The 10,431-nt window shown below is 47.7% G+C and overlaps 1 protein-coding gene across 4 annotated transcripts in view; it reads right to left on the reverse strand.

Moving 5' to 3' along the window:
* HCK (HCK proto-oncogene, Src family tyrosine kinase) overlaps nt 1–9,825 on the reverse strand; it is a 33,993-nt gene extending 24,168 nt beyond the window's left edge. For 2 of the 4 annotated variants that reach the window (XM_017660638.3, XM_017660636.3), the window contains exon 1: nt 9,524–9,824. The gene's annotated coding sequence lies outside the window, so the exon portion shown is untranslated. Of the gene's footprint in view, nt 1–5,878; nt 6,123–9,523 lie in introns of all 4 variants that reach the window. The other 2 variants (XM_017660637.3, XM_073236746.1) reach the window with 2 other exon arrangements.
* Between the last annotated feature and the right edge of the window lie 606 nt (nt 9,826–10,431).

Genomic DNA, 10,431 nt, shown 5'->3' on the forward strand with positions numbered 1-10,431 from the left:
GTAGCAGGCATGAAAACAACATTAATGTCATTGCCATCTCCATCAGAGCTCTTGGGTGACCAGGTGCATTGTCGGTGAGCAATAACATTTTGAAAGGAATCTTTTTCTGAGCAGTAGGTCTCAACAGTGAGCTTAAAATATTCAGTAAACCATGTTGTAAACAGATATGCTGTCATCCAGGCTTTGTGGTTCCACTTACAGAGCTTAGGCACAATAGATGTAGCATAGTTCTTAATGGCCCCAGGATTTTTGAAATGGCATATGAACGTTGGTTCAACTTAAAATCACCAGCTGCATTAGCCCCTGACAAGAAAGTCTGGCTGTCCTTTGAAGCTTGAAGCCTGCAATTGACTTCTCTCCAACAGTGAAGGTTTGGATGGCATCTTCTTTCAGTAAAATGCTCTCTTTGCCTACACTGAAAATCTGTTGTTTAGTGTAGCCATCTTCATTAATAACTTGCTGAAGCTTCTCCATCAGCACTTGCTACTTTACTTTGCACCTTTATGTTATGGAAATGGCTTCTTTCCTTAAACCTCATGAGCCAGCCTCCGCTAGCTTCCTCACCTCTCTCAGTCTTCATACAATTATAGAGTTAGGGCTTGCTCGGGATTAGGCTTTATCTTAAAGGAATGTTGTGACTGGTTGATCTTCTATCCAGACCACTAAAACTTTGCCCATATCAGCAATAAGGTGCTTTCGCTTTCTTATCATTTGTGTATTCACTGAAATGGCACTTTTAATTTCCTTTAAGAATTTTTCCTATGCATTCACAACTTGGCTAACTGGTGCAAGAGGCCTAGCTTTCAACCTGTCTTGGTTTTTGACATTCCTTCTTTACTAAGATGAATCATTTCTAGCTTTTAATTTAAAATGAGACAGTAAGTCTTCCTTTCATTTGAACACTCCCTTCTTTCCCTTCCTTTGAGGCCATTGCAGGGTTATTAATTGGCCTAATTCCAATATTGCTGTGTCTCAGGGAATAGGGAGGCCCCAGAGAGGGAGAGGGGTCGGGGAACAGCCAGTCAGTGGAATGGTCAGAACACACACATTTATATATTAAGTACTCAGGTTTGGATTGTGGTTCTGACTGGCTGCATGGCCTGGGGTAAGTTACAGGGTCACTTCCTGGGTGAGTTCCTGTGGTCACTTCCTCTCTCTGAGCCTCATTTTCTTCCCTGGAGAATAGGAGGCACTTACTTCTCAGTCTCTACCTGAGATCCTGCGTGACAGGGATGTGAAAGGCTTTTAAAAACCTCTGAACACACGTTTCTTATCTATGTGGCTCAAACCAGGCTGTGTGAGCAGAAGGGGCCCATGCAGCCCCGGAGGAGTCTAGAACTGCCGACCCCTGGCAAAGACACTTCCTCAGGCTGCCGCTAAACGCCGGGAACCTGAAACTCACGCCTCGCCCCCAGCTTCTGCTGGCGCTGCACGGGAGGGAAATGAGAAAGGTCTTTGCCTTTCTCCCGCCATGCCTGTTTCCCACGGTCATGGTGCTGGGTGTGGGGCCTCCGTGCCCCCTGCTGACTCCGAGTCCAGCCCAAGGGGGAGAGGCCAGCGCCCTGCCTGGGCATCGTGTGGAGTGGTTTTCTAGGAGTCTTTAGGCTCAAGCAGAGGCCTTCAAGGGCTGGGGGTGAGGAGCCCTGGATTCTGTTCCCACCTCTGCCGCAAGCTCACTGCATGACCTTAGGCAAGTCCCAATCTCTCTCTGACCCTCATTTTCCCCAAATAGAAAGCAAGAGTCTGGATGATAATCTCTCTGAAGAACACCACTGTAGTTCTTTGCTGCATAGCATCCGCTCCCCCTTATTCTGACAACAGCTCGCCCGGTTTCCTCTGGGAACCACTTCTCCCCCATTCTCAATTCCTGGATTCAAGTGGAGCTGACTTTAACCCCTGGCTGTAAGGGTGGGTCTGTGACGGAGACCGGCTAATCAGATGTGCAGTAACAGAAGCAGGACGGACATGTGACTCAGTCTGGGCCAATGAGATTCATCCATTGGCCTTGGCTGGAAATGAGGCTTGCAGTTACAAAGCCGAAGCAAGACGTGGAGAAATACAGACCCCCAAGCCCTAGGATCCAGCCCCCTCTGAAGGTGATGTGTCATGGACTTGCCAATAACCTCCCTTTTCTGCTTAAGCCTGTTTGAGTTGGATTTCTGCCCACTGAAACCTCAGTCTTTCCCAATGCGGAGGAAATTCTTATAAGGGACTGTAATTTATACTTAAATGTAAATGACTTATGACAAATACTTCTTTGGTAGCAGGTTTTTATAGAAGAGAAAGAGGGTAATAGGTCCATTAGAATAGGTGAGGACGTGGGGAAATGGACCTCATGAAGCTTATGTCATGGAAGCCATGCCTAGAAAGTTCTTGGCATGTATTAGGCCCTCCATATACATTGGTGGAGTGAATGAATGTATTGTCCTCAACCCTCTACAGGCCTGACTGTGCATGGCTGAAGTCAGCAGGACCAGAACTATGAACCAAGGGAAATGGAGGCCTATGGCAGAGAGGGTCCTCGGGGTCAGTAGCAGGTAGAAAGTGAACCCAGCTGTCCTGCCTCTCATCCTCCATTGGGGTCAGCCCCAGAGGCTGCAGGGGTAAGGGGAGGTGAAGGAGGGATGAGGAACACCAACAGGAAGCTCAGGAAGGCAGATTGCCAGGGGCCCAGGGCTCAAGACTGTCCAGTTAGAGGAACTTTCCCTTCTCGGAACAGCTCAGGCATGGGGGTTGGGGAAAAAGTCTTTCCCCATCAAGGGCCAATTCCCTTAAGAGTTTCAGGGGTGCAGAGCCCTACAGCTCCCTGTCCTCAGGTTCCCTGTCTTCTGAATGAAACACCCAAACCCCCAAGTGACTGGTATTCCTAATGGTCATTTGGGGGTCACCCTGACTCCCCATCTCTCTCCTTTCTGACCCTCAGCTTTTTTCTGATCAAAGAGCTCAAAACTCTGACTTTGCAAACAGGAAGGGATTGAGGAGACCTTTGTTACACAGGTGGGAGCAGCCGCCCCAGAGAGGGTGTTGTGCCTTGGTTTACACAATATCAATTGACAGAGTAACACACAGAAGGGCAGCTCGGGGCCTATGGTTCTTTGCCTGACTGGGCCAGAGTGCTGAGATGCATGTGTTCCAAATACTTGTTCCGAACAGGTAGTGGATTCTTAGCATGTTCATTGTTAATCTCTGGGTCACCTCACTTGATTGTCTCACCTGATGTACTCCAGAATTCAGGAGTAATTACGAATCTCCTTAGAATAATTTTATTTCTAAGGTAGGCAGAGGGGCAGGGAAATTTGGAGAATTTAAGATAGGATTTGAAATCAGAAAGAGCTGGCTTTGAATCCCCCTTCTGCCTCCTACAGATAAGTGAGTCTTTTTAAAGTATAAGTCAGGTCACATCCCTCCTTTACTTAGGCCTCCTGGGGCTCCCCTCTTCTTTGGAATAAAAACTGAGGTCCCCTCTCTGACTAGCAAGGCTCTATGACCTGGGCTCCCCTCAACCTCACAATCCTGTCTCCCACCAGCCGTCCCTTGATTTTTCCATTCCAGCCACATAAGTCTCTTGTTATTCCACAACTCACCAACTGCTCTTCCACCTCAGGGTCATTGTACATGCTACGTTCTGGAATGTTCTTCACCCAGAAAGCCTCTTTCACTTCAGCCCAGTCTCTTTGCTGATGGCACTTTCTCAGAGAGTTCTTCCTTCATCACCCTGGTTAAGATAATAATACCTGCCCCCAACTCCCATCACTTTCTAGCCCCTTCCAAGGTATATCTTCATAGCTTTAGCTGCCACCTGATGCGGCGGCCATGAAGATGGGCCTCTCAGATTCCAGCTGCAGAGAGTGGAGTTAGCCAGTGGTCCAGCTGCTGTGCTTTGAAGTCCATCACTGTAGCCACGGGCTGCCCCCAGCCAATGACTGAGTGTAGCAGGGATACGGGGCAGGCCTCTGACAAAAACTTTGGCAAAGGGCTCCTCAATAGCCTTGCTGAGCTTGGAAGTGCACTGCAATCTAAGGCACTGTCACCTCCGCTTCCTTCCCTTCTGCACCTGGAGTCAGATCTGCTGGTTCCCCTAGCCTCTCCCACTTTCTCCCACACGCATTCCCGCTAAGAAATTCCTTGCACATTTAATCTCTCCAAGAGTCTGCTTCTCAAAGGACCTGAACTAACACATCTAATGTATAACATATGGATTTATCATCTCTCTCTCTCCATAGAATAGGAGACATGAGGGTAATGGTTGTTTTGTACACTGCTGTATCCGTGTGTAAAACTAGGACACCATAGATGCTCAATATATTCTTCAATAATTGGATGAAATTCCCTTCAGTTTCCTGGGTGCCCCAGTTTCCCCCACCTAAACAATAGTTATGAATGTGTGCTTCAACTGAGAAGGCTCTCTGTGTTTATCCCTGCTTGGAAAGGAACAAAGTCTCTTCTACACGGGAGGTGAGTGGAGGGAGGTTGGCCTCTTCAGAGAACATGGTGGTCAGTTCACCCCAGGGGCAACTCTTCTAACCTCCCATCATGCTCCAATGTCAATTACTCCCAAATTTGTTCCCCATGACGGGAAACCTCAAAGCTGCAATAACACCTGCTCTGACGCTTTTATAGTTACTTTTCTGTTTGGGAGGGTATGCATTTTGATTTTAAGATGACCTTTAATCCCCTTGTAAAATATTGCATCATCCTTGTTAAAAAATGAAAACATTACAGATAAATCTAAGGTACCCTTGGAGTACTCCTTTACAGGCCCTCCATGCCCCCCACCCCTGCCTCCTCCAGGCAGCCTCAGCCTCTGCATTTACTTGCACAGATATTGCAGCAGATGAAGTTGATGTGCAGCCATAGTTCCACCCTTGACCATTTGGGAGCACTCTTACTGCACTTCCGACTGCCAGCACCTGCATCTCTTCCCCTGAGAGATTTCCCTGTGGCCGCTGGTGCCTGCTCTGCCCATAAGCTTGGCAAGTGGGAGTGTAGGGCAATGTCGTTGCCCAGGAACAGCCCTCAACCAGTAACTTACGGGAGCAAGTGGATAGATATCCCAGTTCCCTCACCGCCAGAAGGTGTTCACTGGCTCCCAAAGCCCCCAGCAGCTTGGAGCTCCAGGTGCTCACGGTGGTGGCTGGCTTGACAACACGCCTTTATTGGCCACCTTCTCTCTTTTATCACACTTCCTCACTCCCCTACAAGGGTTTTCTGGGATCTGCTCCCAAATAGACTAAATAGTAGATGCATTTGAAATCTTTCCCAGGGTCTGCTTCTGGGGAAACTCAAGCTAAGACATATATGTTTATAAAAAATATGGAGTATCTGCTTTTTATGTGTTGACATCAAGGGAATTGTACTGCCTGAACTGTGAGGTAGTAGCCTTGTTACTCCCATTTGTCAGATGAGGAAAATGAGACTCAGAGAATGAAGGAATTTGCCCTATGCATCACAACCTTGGCACTCACACTCAGGTCTCCTATGCTCTGTCACTGTTCATTCCTTGGGCAGGGATGAGGGGGTTCCTGTATTCTTCTGGCTGCCCCGAAGTCTCCTGGGCCTAAGGATTTCAAGGGGTGGGGGGAGCTCGGGCAGGTGTGTTAGAGCAAGCTCCAGGGCAGCAACATGCAGAAGGTACAGCATGCGTGGCCCCAGACACTGGCCACAAGCAAGAGCATATTTTACATTCAAGAAAAGGTTTTTTTTCTGCATCATTACCCATGCCTCTGAAAATACACTAAAACTCCCAGTCCTGGGATAGGGGAAATTAGAGAAATAGGGTAGAGATCTAAGTGCTATGTGGGTTTGTTTAGAAAGGTGGAGGCTAAGACAGATTAGCCTGGAGGCTAACTTGCTGTGTAACTTCCGGACAGTTACTTACCCTCTCTGGGCCTGAAGTTCCTTTTCTATAATAAGGGAGGCCTTGTCATGATTGGAGGGCAGGGTTTGAAAACTCAAATGGCTTCCTCATCCACATGAGGAAGGTGGTCCCAGCAAGGGTGGTGCGAACTGGATAGCTCAGGTGCAGTCTACAGGCAGCCCCTATTCAGCTTCACCAATGGTGACATGAGCAAATAGCAGAGGAGCGTGGGACAGAGGTTCTAGTCCCAGACTGCCAACTCTTTCTGTTTTTCAAAAGAAGAAAGAAATCCAGGTTTATGTAAGCTCTCTTTAAGTGTTAGCCGTTAATTTAAAAAAATCACTATGGAGGGACAACTGAAATACACCTGTGTGTTGAAACATCTCACACGAGGGAGGGGAGAGGGTTCAACATTCCTACATTCAATATTTTGGAGGCCCTAGTATGTGCCAGGTGCCGCGTATTAAAGATATAGTGGTCTAGGAGACAGAAGATGTGTCTGTGCCATCCTGGGACTTACTTTCTAGAAGAGTTTAAAGTCCAAGCCCTGGCCATTCCCCCGGATGCAGACAATTTTCTTCTCACCCTCTGGAGTAAGGGCCCCCAGAGAACAACCCAAGTGAGGTGAGATTAAGAGTCATGCCTCCCATACCCACTAGGATGGCTATAATAATAATTTTTTAAAAAGCAAAATAGCAAACGTTGGTGAGGATGTGGAGAAATTGGAACCCTTGTACATTGCTGATGGGAATGCAAAACGGTGGAAAACAATTTGGCAATTCCTCAGAATGTTAAACATGGCTCAGCAATTCCACTCCTAGGTATATGCCCAGGAGAACTGAAAACAGGTGCTCAAATACATGTACATGCATGTTCATAGCATCACTATTCACAATAGTCAGGAGGTGGAAACAACCCAAATTTCTAACTCCAGATGAAAAGGTAAACAAATTGTGGTATATATACACACACAGTGAATATTATTCAGCCATAAAAGGGAATGCAATACTGATACATGCTACAACGTGGATGAACCCTGAAAACATTTTAAGTGAAAGAAGCCAGACACAAAACGCCACACATTGTATGATTCCATTTGCATGACATATCCAGAATAAATTAATCCATAGATACAAAAAGCAGGTCAGTGGTTGCCAAGGACTGGAGGGATGGAGGAATGGGAGTAATTGCTTAATGGGTATGGTATTTCTTTTTGGAACTACATAGAGGTGGTGGCTGCACAGCATTGTGAATGTACTAAAGGTCATGAAATTATTCACTTTAAAATGGTTCATATTATAGTGTTATGTGAATTTCACCTCAAAAAATATTTTTGAAATTGTAACCACATAAAAGTACTACTTCGTTAGGACTGGTGAACAAATTACATGCAGCAAAACAGTGGACTATTATGTGGCCATTAAAAATTCAGGGATGTTTTAATGACAATGGAACACTAAGCAAATCAGAGGATAAAAGTTGTATACACAGCACTTTACTAATTATGTTAAATAAAAAGCACACAAAAGACTATATAAAAATAAACCAAAATGCTTGTTATCTAACTTAAAAAATAAAGATTTATGCTTCTGTTGAAAGTGGCAGGTATAGACAATGAAGTGGATGAAACAGTCCCAGGTGTAGAGAGAGCCGGGAGGTCAACAGAACCAAATTTTTCTCTCCTCTCTGCCCCACACTGCCTGGAGGACCCATCCAGGCCCCCACTCTCCTCTCACACAAAAGGAGAGGGTCACAGATGCCCCCTCTGGAGAGTCATCCAGCCTCTTGGCATTTTCTCCAAGAAACTCCTGCACATGTGGTCACAGCTGCACATCCATGATGTACCCAGCAGTATTGTTTGTTTCAGTGAACAACCCAAATATTCATCAACAGGGGAACGAGAAAGTAGAGTGGCCACCTGATGGGACACTCCGCTTAGAGATTAACCTAGACCTCTGTTTCTCATCCTGGCTAGAGCCCAACAGCTTAATGATAAGAAGGCAGGAGGAAAGCAAACTGCAGAAGAATCTCACAGTTAGAAAGCATTTATGTAGGTCTTTGAAACACATAAAGGAATTCTGTATATTGTTTAATGCATCCATATGTATGTAATACATTTATAAAAGTACAGCCTGGAAGGCCTGTAATTCATGACATTGGTTGCCTCTGGGGAGACAGAAAAACAGGACTGGGAGGGAAAGAAGGTAGCAAGGCTTCCATTTTTTTGTTACTTTTGGTAATTTTATTTTTAAAATTATAAATAAATCTGAAGCAAACACAACAAAATGCTAACATTTGTTAATTCTGGATGGTGGGTTCCTGGGATATTTAGTCTATTATTCTCTTTACTTATCTGTATTTTCTCCCCTCCCCCTGAAAAGGATAGTGCAGTGAAAGTCACGGGGTTAGGTAGCTAATATCTATTGAGGTCTTTGTGTCTGCCAAAAGTTACACCAGTGGTTCTCAAAGTGAGGTTCCTAGACCAGCAGCATTGGCCTCACTGGGGAAGGCTAATTCTCAGGGTCCTGCACCAGACCTATTGAATCAAAAACTCTGGGGTCAGAGCTCAGAAATCTGTGTTCTGACAAGACTTATGGGTGATTTTGATGTGCCACTAAAGTTTGAGACCACTGGGCTGGACTGTTGATGGCTTTGTCAATCGTTAACATGGGGAATCTAGTAACCACAATGTTGCTCATGTAATTGTATATTAATGATACCAAAAAAAAATAGTTAACATGTACCAATTAACAGGTAACCATGTCAGGCACTGCTCCAAGAGCATTCCTTCAGTAATTCAATCTAATATTCAAAATAATCCTGTGAGAGAGCCATTATTATTATTTTCCCATCCTAGGGTTGTGAAAACAGGCACAGAAAGGCCAAATGCCCTGTCCAAGGCCCAGTGGGCAAGTTGCTGTCAGAAACCGTCTTCCTTAACCACTACGCGAACAGTCTCTCACATGCATGAACTCAGCCTTAGAAGAAAGCATGAATAGCCTTGTTTGATAGATGAGGAAATGAATTCAGAGATGGATAGTGACTTGCCCAAGGGCTCACAAGGAGAAAAGTGAAGGGGCAGACATCCTGTGGTCTGTCCAGGAGGTTCTGGGGTTTGACCTAGACGTGCTGGGGATCAGGGCCCGGCGAAGCAGAAGGAGGGAGCACAGCCAGCAGACCCAGCTGCAGCCACGCTTGGGTGTGACTCACACGTCACGCCTAAGGCCAGCTGTCCCCTACTCCACGACGGCCGCCAACCTGGCGTGACCTGTCACCCACCCCAACCAGGAACCGTAAGGGCCTTCCCCACCCGGGCTCCGCGAAGCCCCATCCCTTCCTTCTCGTTTCCTTTTTTTTTTATTTTTCAGAAGGGGAAACTGGACCGCCCAGAGAAGTGGCGGCCCAGAGCATAAAGTCCCAGGGCGGCCTGAGAGCTTCCCCTCCCCTCGAGCTTTTCCAAGTTCGCAGCTGGGCAATTCCGCCTCTCATCCGCGCACCCTCTCCGCGTCGGCCCCTCATTCCACCGCCTGTCTGTCGCTCCCCCGACGGAGCCTTCCCGGCGCACGCCAGCCTGCCCTGCCCACACAGGGGTTCTCTCCGCAGCCCGAAGACCCTCAGGCCGAGCTCACCGGCGGGTGGCCGGGTTCCCGCGGCCGCCTCACTCACCTGGGCGCCCGCTCCTCGTCCCGCGGGCAGCCCGGATCCTCGCAGCTCGAGCGCCCCCCCAGCTCAGCAGCCCCCGGGGTCCCGGGGTGCCCGTGCTCCCGAAGGAAGACGGGCTGACTTCGGAGACGAAAAGGCTAGGGCGGTGCTCCGACGGGCTCGGGGCCGCGCGTCCTCTTGGGCCCCTCTCGCGCGGCACTGTACGCGTCCCTCCCACTTGCCTCTAGGCCTCGGCGGTGTGCGGCTGCTGGAACCAGGGACGCGCGGGGCGCCCACAGGCCATCTGGGCGCCTTAGCCGCGCCTGGAGCGACGCTAACCCCGCCCCCAAGATTCTAACCCCACCCCAAGATTCTTTTTTTTTGTATCATTAATTTACAATTACATGAAGAACATTATGTTTACTAGGCTCCCCCCTTCACCAAGCCCTCCCCACATACCCCTTCACAGTCACTGTCCATCAGCGTAGTAAGATGCTGTAAAATCACTACTTCCCCACCCCAAGATTTTAATCCCAGTTGCCACCTCCCAGGATTCCGTCTCCTCTTCCCAGGTCCTAATCCCAAAGTTTAAGGATTTTTTTTCACACTGCCCACTCGAGGCTTCTAGCCCTGCTCCCAAGAATTTTAACCTGTCTCCCAAAGATCCTAACCCATACCCCCTCCTCCAAAGATCCTCCCCCCTTTCTAACGGAGTGATTTTAATGAACCGTATGTATGTACCTGAATGCAAGCAAACTCCAAGGCACAAGCATAAAATTATGACAGCTACTTCCTTTTGAACAAGAAAGTGGCAGTAAGCATCTGTGAGTGTCCCCCCTAATGTGAGAGCTCCTCCCCTGGCACTCTTCATCCAGTTTTCAGGGGAAAGGTGTCTTCTGGCCGTCTGTCATCTACCATTACTCCTTACAAGA

Source organism: Manis javanica, chromosome 5, assembly GCF_040802235.1.
Source record: "Manis javanica isolate MJ-LG chromosome 5, MJ_LKY, whole genome shotgun sequence".
Classification (NCBI taxonomy): Eukaryota; Metazoa; Chordata; class Mammalia; order Pholidota; family Manidae; genus Manis; species Manis javanica.